The sequence below is a fragment of the Plecotus auritus genome (genome assembly GCF_963455305.1).
Source record: "Plecotus auritus genome assembly, chromosome: 4".
Classification (NCBI taxonomy): domain Eukaryota; kingdom Metazoa; phylum Chordata; class Mammalia; order Chiroptera; family Vespertilionidae; genus Plecotus; species Plecotus auritus.
In genome coordinates, this window is record NC_137775.1 from 130,015,253 (window position 1) to 130,023,241 (window position 7,989).

Below are 7,989 nucleotides of genomic sequence, written 5' to 3' on the forward strand. Positions count from 1 at the left end.
GTAAGGGAAGTGGTTCCTGGAAAGCAAAGGAAAGTTTCAAGGAATGTGGAGAAAAAGAAAAAGAAGAGAAAAGATTCCTAGTGGTCAGTGACTGCTCTTCTGGTCACAATACCTCTCCCAGTCTGGGTAGTTCTACAGAATTCATCCCACCCATACATCCTGAAATTGTCATGTGGCCCAAGCATGACCAGTGAACATACTAGTATTTCATTTTGCGAACTACACTGATTAGTTCAATGATGGCCATGCAATTCAAGCCAAGCAATGCAATTTAATCCTGTGACTTCCACTGGAACTATGGGGAAAGATAAGCCCTTGCAGATATTTTTAGCTATTAATAGAAAGAGGATAGATTCTTGAAGTATCTGGGAGCCTCATATGGGGAACATCTTAAAAATGCTGTTACTACAGATAAAATAAGAAAATCCTATATAATAAAAGCCTAATATGCTAAGTGTCTGGTCAACTGGTTGGCTGTTCAACCAATCAACACGTAATATGCTAATGATATGCTAAGGCCGCTCAACCGCTTGCTACGACTTGCACTGACCACCAGGGGGCAGATAGTCAACCACTCAACCAGTTGCTATGAGGTGCACTGACCACCAAGTAGGTTAGCTTGCTGCTGGGGTCTGGCCGATCAGGACTGAGTGAGATGGGCCAGACACGCCCTGAAGCCCCCCCCATGGCCCCTCCCCAGCTGGCCAACCTCCACGTCTCTCCCCGGCCTGGATCATGCACCAGTGGGGTCCTTCGGCCTGGCCTGTACCCTCTCGCAATCTGAGACCCCTTGGGGGATGTCGGAGAGCTGCTTTCGGCCCGATCCCGCAGGCCAGGCTGAGGGAACCCCACTGGTGCATGAATTCGTGTACTGGGCCCCTAGTTGAGTTATAATGACTTGATATGGTTCAAGCCCCTGGACCCAGCTGTACCTGAAGTTCTGGATTTTTCTATCATGAGAACCTATACGTTCCTTTTTTGTGCTAAAGTCACTTTGAGTTAAATTTCTGTCACAACAACAATAACAAAATCTTGATTTGTTTCTTTATACTAAAATTATAATCCAGGGGAGAGATCCAAGATGGCGGCGTAGGTAAACACCTAAACTGCTGCCTCGCACAACAATTTCAAAACTACAACTAAAAGACAGAACGTCTATCACCCAGAACCATGGGAAAGCTGGCTGAGTGAAAGTTCTACAACTAGAAGGAAAGAGCAAACAGCATTGAGGGGTGCACAAGCGCTGAAAAGCTGAGGTACGGAGACGCGCGAATCGGGCTGGCGACGGGCATCTGGGAGCGCTGCTGTTTTCAACCCGAAGGGAGATAAGCTCCCGATTACTCCGAACTCGTTTCTGGGGAGACAAGGGGGACCCAAACTCCTACGGGGAGAAACTGGACTGTCTGCCGTGGGGTCGGAAAGTGAGGGAGGCTTGCTTGCAGGGCTGCGCGCAGGAACAATTGTTTATTGTGCTGGGGCGCGGGACGCGGGAACATGGTCGGAGAGGCAAAGCCAGCTTACTGGCAGCCATTGCTGTTTGCCACGCCCTAGCCTAGTCACGCCCTGAGACCCCGCCCTGCACAATCTACGAACCCACCCAAGCTCCAAACAGCGGCTTTAGCATATGAATGGCCTGCCCTATCGCAGCTTAACCTAGCAAACTTACAGCCCCGGTCAGACAGCTCCAAAACCTCCAAACCCCAAGCAAAGAGGAGAAAACTGTAGTTCTTGCTATAGCTCCTGCTGGGTGGCCTCAGACAGTAGCTGACCTGCACCCCATTGGAGATCCAGAAGCCAGTGTACCTAGTGGTCAGTGTGAGACACCAGATTTCAACTCCTCACATCCATAAGTGATACATTCAAGAGGCAGACTCAGTGAGCACCAAAGCCCCACTGAAACAAGTCCTGCACCAAAAGCGTGTCCCCAGCGCAGCAGTTCTTCCATTATAGACACAGCGGGTCCTCACAGCCAATTGGCCTGGAGGTCAATTCCTCCCAGTGTACCAACAGCAATCAAGGCTTAACTACACCAAGACTTTGCACTCAGCCCACAAAGGGGTGTACCAAAGGCGTCCACCTCAGGTGATTGGGGAGGCTGAGCTACTGGCCCCTATAGGTCACCTACCACACAAAGCCACTCCATCAACACAAGGAAGTAGCAAAATGCGGAGACAAAGAAACATGTCACGAATGAGAGAAATGGAGGAAAGCAAACTAATGGACGACATAGAGTTCAGAACCACATTTATAAGGTTACTCAAGATTCTTCTAAAAACCGCTGAGAAATTTGATGAGACCTCCAAGGACCTTAGTGAGACCTTCAAGGGCCTTAAGGAGAATGCCAAAAGAATGGAAAAGGACCAGTCAGAAATTAAGCATACACTGTCTGAAATAAAGAATATACAGAAATTCAACTGTAGATCAAAGGACCCCAAGAATCAAACCAAAGATCTGAAATATGAGGAAACAAAAAACACCCAACCAGAAAAACAAAAAGAAAAAATCCAAAAATGTGAAGATAGTGTAAGGAGCCTCTGGGACAACTTTAAGCGTACCAACATCCGAATTTTTGGGGTGCCAGAAGAAGAGAAGGAACAAAATATTGAAAACCTATTAGAAGAAATAATGACAGAAAACTTCCCCTACCTGGTGAAAGAAATAGACTTACAAGTTCAGGAAGCACACAGAACCCCATACAAGAGGAATCCTAAGAGGACCACACCAAGACACATCATAATTAAAATGCCAAGGGCAAAAGACAAAGAGAGAATCTTGAAAGCAGCAAGAGAAAAATGGTTAGTTACCTACAGGGGAGCACCCATACGACTGTCAGCTGATTTCTCGGCAGAAACTATGCAGGCCAGAAGGGAGTGGCAAGAAATATTTGAAGTGATGAACAGCAAGAACCTACAACCAAGATTACTCTACCCAGCAAAGCTATCATTCAGAGTTGAAGGTCAGATAAAGAGCTTCACAGACAAGAAAAAGCTAAAGGAGTTCATCACCACCAAACCAGAATTACATGAAATGCTGAAGGGTGTTCTTTAAGGAGAGGAAGAAGAAGAAAAAGGTAAAGATAAAAATTATGAACAACAAAATAACATCAAATACATACCTACCAACAAGTGAATCTAAAAATCAAGTGAATAAAAAATCTGAAGAACAGAATGGACTGGTGAATATAATAGAATCAGGGACATAGAAAGGGAGTGGACTGACAATTCTCAGGGGGGAGAGGGTGTGAGGGGTGCTGGAAGAGACTGGACAAAAAGCTTACACCTATGGATGAAGACAGTGGCGGGGGGTAAGGGCATGGGGTGGGGTGGGGAATCAGGTGGAGGGGAGCTAGGGGGAAAAAAAGAGGAACACCTGTAATAATCTGAACAATAAAGATTTATTTTAAAAAAATAAATAATAAAAAAAAATAAAAAAGTAAAATTATAATCCACAGTGAATAGACTGAGGCATGATAGATATAAACCCTTAATAATTAAGAGAGAAAACTAGAGCCCCTCTTGGTACCTTATCAATATGTGGAAGCTGTGTGGGCTGAATGAGCCCTGGTGGTTACTCTCTGGACAGTTTGAATAGTCAGGTCCCTATTTTTTAAAGGGCAGGGTCTCTATTGTGTGGAAGATGTGATTGAGAAAGGGCATGGTGGGGGGGGGGGTGGAAATAAAGGCAATTGCTCTAGACCAGGGGTGGGCAAACTTTTTTACTCAAGGGCCACAATGGGTTCTTAAACTGGATCGGAGGGCTGGAACAAAAGCATGGATGGAGTGTTTGTGTGAACTAATATAAATTCAAAGTAAACATCATTACATAAAAGGGTATGGTCTTTTTTTATTATTATTTCAATAGTTTTATTCATTTCAAACATTTTAACAAGAAGAATGTAAACACTAATTATTATAATTTGAAACTTCAAAAAATGGAGGAATCATAGCACAATAACATACCTTATATTGAAGATGGCAAAGGCAAAATAAAATTGCCTAACAAAGGAAAGGTACAAAAGCCTTTCAAATTAAACTTAAATATAATAAAATAATTTAAAACTAAAACAAATAGAAAAGAACAAAATGTGTAAACAGTAAATTAAACATTTTCTTTAGTGCAACTTCCAAATTATGCCTGGGACGTAGATGTAGATGGCAATGTAGACTGGGTTGAAAGGTTTTTGGTCTTTAAAACATCAACTTCAGTAGGAACAGTGTTGTTGGTCTTTTTTTTAGCTAATGCTCTGATACTGTGCTCTCCAGGGGCGTGTCTCCCTACATCACCACGATAACGTGTCTCCGCATTCCCAGGGTGATGTCGGGGGGACGTGTCCGCGGGCATTACAAGGAGCCTCTGGAAGACTGAGAGGTTGTTCCTTCTACTGAATGGGCGGATATAAATCCACCCACTCAGAAGAAGGAGCTTCGGCCGTGTTTCCCGATGTTGCCATGTTAACACTGCTGCTGGTGAAGGAGCGGAGGGGAGAGCAAGAGAACCCTCCGCCCTTTCAGCTCCGCGGGCCGGATAGAACAGCCGAAAGGGCCAGATCCGGCCCCCGGGTCGTAGTTTGCCCACTGCTGCTCTAGACATAAGACTTCATGCTTTAGATGCAACAGCTTTGTCTTTCGGGGGATGGTGACATACATTTCTGTTGGTGTTATGCCAGCCATCTCCTGAGTGGGTACTCTGGCCCACTTAATCAATGACTTTTCTTGGGATTTCTTTTACTTTTTATTGTTTCTCAAGGCCTTTGTCATTATTTCCTTCTTCCCACCTTCCTCTTCCTTTGATTCTATTTCCATTTTTATATATTTTCCAGTCTTCTCTTCCTCAAGTGAGTTCAAAAGAGGAACTTGAGATTGTCATCATTAATCATTTGGTATTTAATTGGGTTTTGATTAATATCTGTGGATTAAGGTCACATCCTTCACTTAGAATTTCTGACGGAGTGATGAAGGTGTATATAATTCTAACCCCAAGCCGCAAACTAAAATACTATGGACTAGGACAAATCACCTGTCAACATTATGATAATCTTCAACTCCAAAACTGAACAGACAGGTTTCTCAAGTGGTATAGACAGCTTTAATTTAATCACCAGGAAAGGGTCTTGGGTGAGCACTGACTTCCACAACTGAATCTTTGAATTAAAAGCCATATATATGTGTGGGTGTGCGTGCGTGTGCATGTGCAGGTGTGTGTGTGTGTGTGTGTGTTATAATGTTTTAAGAGCTTGAGAGTATGGGGTACCATTGTATTTTCTCATAGTAATCCAAAAGTTTTGAGAGAATATCTTTCCTGGTAGTTTTTAGCTTTACCCGACTCGGATAAGCCTTACTCATTCCACTTCTGGATGACAGTATCATTACTGCAATGTTGGGACACAGCTCCCACTGTAATAAGAGTTTATAGAATCTCCTTGATTGTTAGCTACATGTCAGTGTAACTATTGACATCCAAAGATTTTGGAAGCAATGAAATGCTTTTTCAACATACTTGTTTACAGACATTTTTAGTCTCTTTTCATTGGTTTCCTCAAAAATCAGAGCTAAACTTGAGTCAGCAATCTTTCCTTTCCATGTCCCTCCCCTCCGCCACCTCTCCATCCATCCCTCATTCTCTCAATCTCTCTCCTCCAACCCACCTTTTTCTTTCAACATTTATTGAAGGCCTATTGTAGGCCAGCATTGTCAACTCTGAAATGACATTAAAAAGTCCCTTACAGTTCCGTTTCAGCCACTATTGTTCTCTATTATTTCACTTAATTCACTGAGGGAATGGTTTTTAATTTCATCGTTGGAAATTTCCTTAGCTTCTGATTTCCCCAGGGGATTGTGTAAAGTAAGAAAAAAAATTACTACTCTTATTTCCCCTCTTAAGATCTTAGTGTGTTTGAGGGCCGATACACATCACTGAAGTTTGCTATTAACATTAAGTTAGTTAATTATGGCAAACACGTAGTCGGCATGCTGTGATGATGGAAGAGAAAAAGAATAGCCCATCAGTCAGAGGAGCTGCTAAATGATTTTGCCATAATCTGGGGATATTGAAATGGATGGTTCTCAGCCCATCGACTAACAGCATCCACTCTTACTGAGACAGGAGCTAGAGTTTTAAGGACATGAAATCCAAAGGATCTGGGGTAGGTTGCACAGGTCACACTTGAACCAAGAATTATTTCCATATCCTATACTTACCCCAGGACAAACGTGCCCCATGACACAATCTACCATTGGTGCCCCACGTCTTTTCTGAACATTCCATTCCTAACAGACACCTTTGGCGTTGTCTCTGAAAGTTCTGACATTACCACCTGAGTTATGAGTGGCCCTAGTTAGGTACGCTCAAATGTCTCAGCCTCTGCCTCCACCACCAGGCCACAGGAGGAGCCCAGGCATTTTCCTGTAATTCTTGGGACACAGAGAACTTCAAAATGCTGGGAAGTTCTGGACTCTGGACTCCCCTATCCCTGCTGCAAAACAAGTCATTCTCCTATAGGTGGAAGGCACCCACCTAGGCACATGACTGGCATCAGGTGGCAGAGTTTCAGCCCCAAACCCCTTGACTGTTGAGATCCTGGCCTGTTTTGAATTGTTAGCCTGGAGTATCAGAGAACAATTGGAAGACATGTCAGATGGAAACCCACTCTCCTTTAGGCTTCTGGACTACCAATTTCCTTTCACTTCATTTCATGCAAATGAGTGTACTCAGAGCTTCCTTAACTGTTGAGAGAGATTTGTAACCCCACCATACCTGCAGGTCAGCACCACGGAAGGCCCACAACGGTCACTGTGAACATTGTCCTAAAGGTTTTCCGGTCTCTTCCAAAATGCAGTAAACAGTCCCTCTATCTGAAAGTGTGTCTTTGTCATCATCTCACTCTCTGTCTCCTTAGTAAGAGTGCCAGAGCCTGGAGCAGTTAGCGTTTCCAACCTGACCTCTTCCAGCGATGCTCCTTCTTAAAATGACCATGTATCACTTTCTCTGAATTAAACTGAATGTTAAAAACAACAGAGAGGCTTTAGAGTGAACAGGATGACAGTACTTCACCCAGAGACAGAAGGTGTTCAAATGTTCTCCAGTTGTGCACCCGGACATTCCTTCCCCCTCACCCCTCTGGGAAGCCCAGAGCTGTGTCTCCCAGGCTCACCGTGCTGTGTTTAACACATAGTTACCCTCTCAGGGCTCCTAAACAAGTATCTAGTCTTGTTTCAAAACAAAGTCAGCCCGACTGGACCCCCTTGTCAGTCTAAACTGATTAGATCTTATCTATTTCCCAGCTGCTAGAGGTCCAGGTAGTGGTTATTTGTGTAGAAATTTGGCAAATGTCAGACGAACCCAGTGATGCTTGTCTGTAGCCCTGTTCACAAAATATGGCGGCAAAAGGGTGGTATGAATATTTCCCAGCTCCTTCTAAGAGGCTTAGGCAACAAGGTCCTGTAATGCATGAGCTGGAGTGAAATGGTGGCAAGAGCCGTCTCACTGAATTCTGAATGCTTCAGGAAGTAGAGTATTGCTTATTTCAGTGGGATGACTGTTTGCTCCACAAACTCAGGGTGCAAATGTGTTCACAGTTCTTTCGCTTCCCTCATTATGAGTACACACACAATCAGTTCTCAAGTCAAAACCTAGACTTTTTCCCCCGGCTTTATTGAGATACTAGAGGCCCGATGCACAAAATTCATGCAAGGGACTCAGCCCTCGCAGCAGCAGCGGCTTGCCTCAGCCCTCACAGCCCCTGCTTCGTCCAGAAGGTCGTCTGGAAGGTTGTCTAGCTGTCCAATCTAATTAGCATATTACACTTTTATTATTATAGATTATTGACATATGACATATGTAAGTTTAAGGTATACAATGTTATGATTTGGTACATGTGTAAACATATATATTATAAAATGATTAGCACAAAATTAGTTAACACCTTCATCCCCTCACATAATTCCCATTTTTTAGTGATAACATTTAAGATCTACTTTTAACAACTTTCAA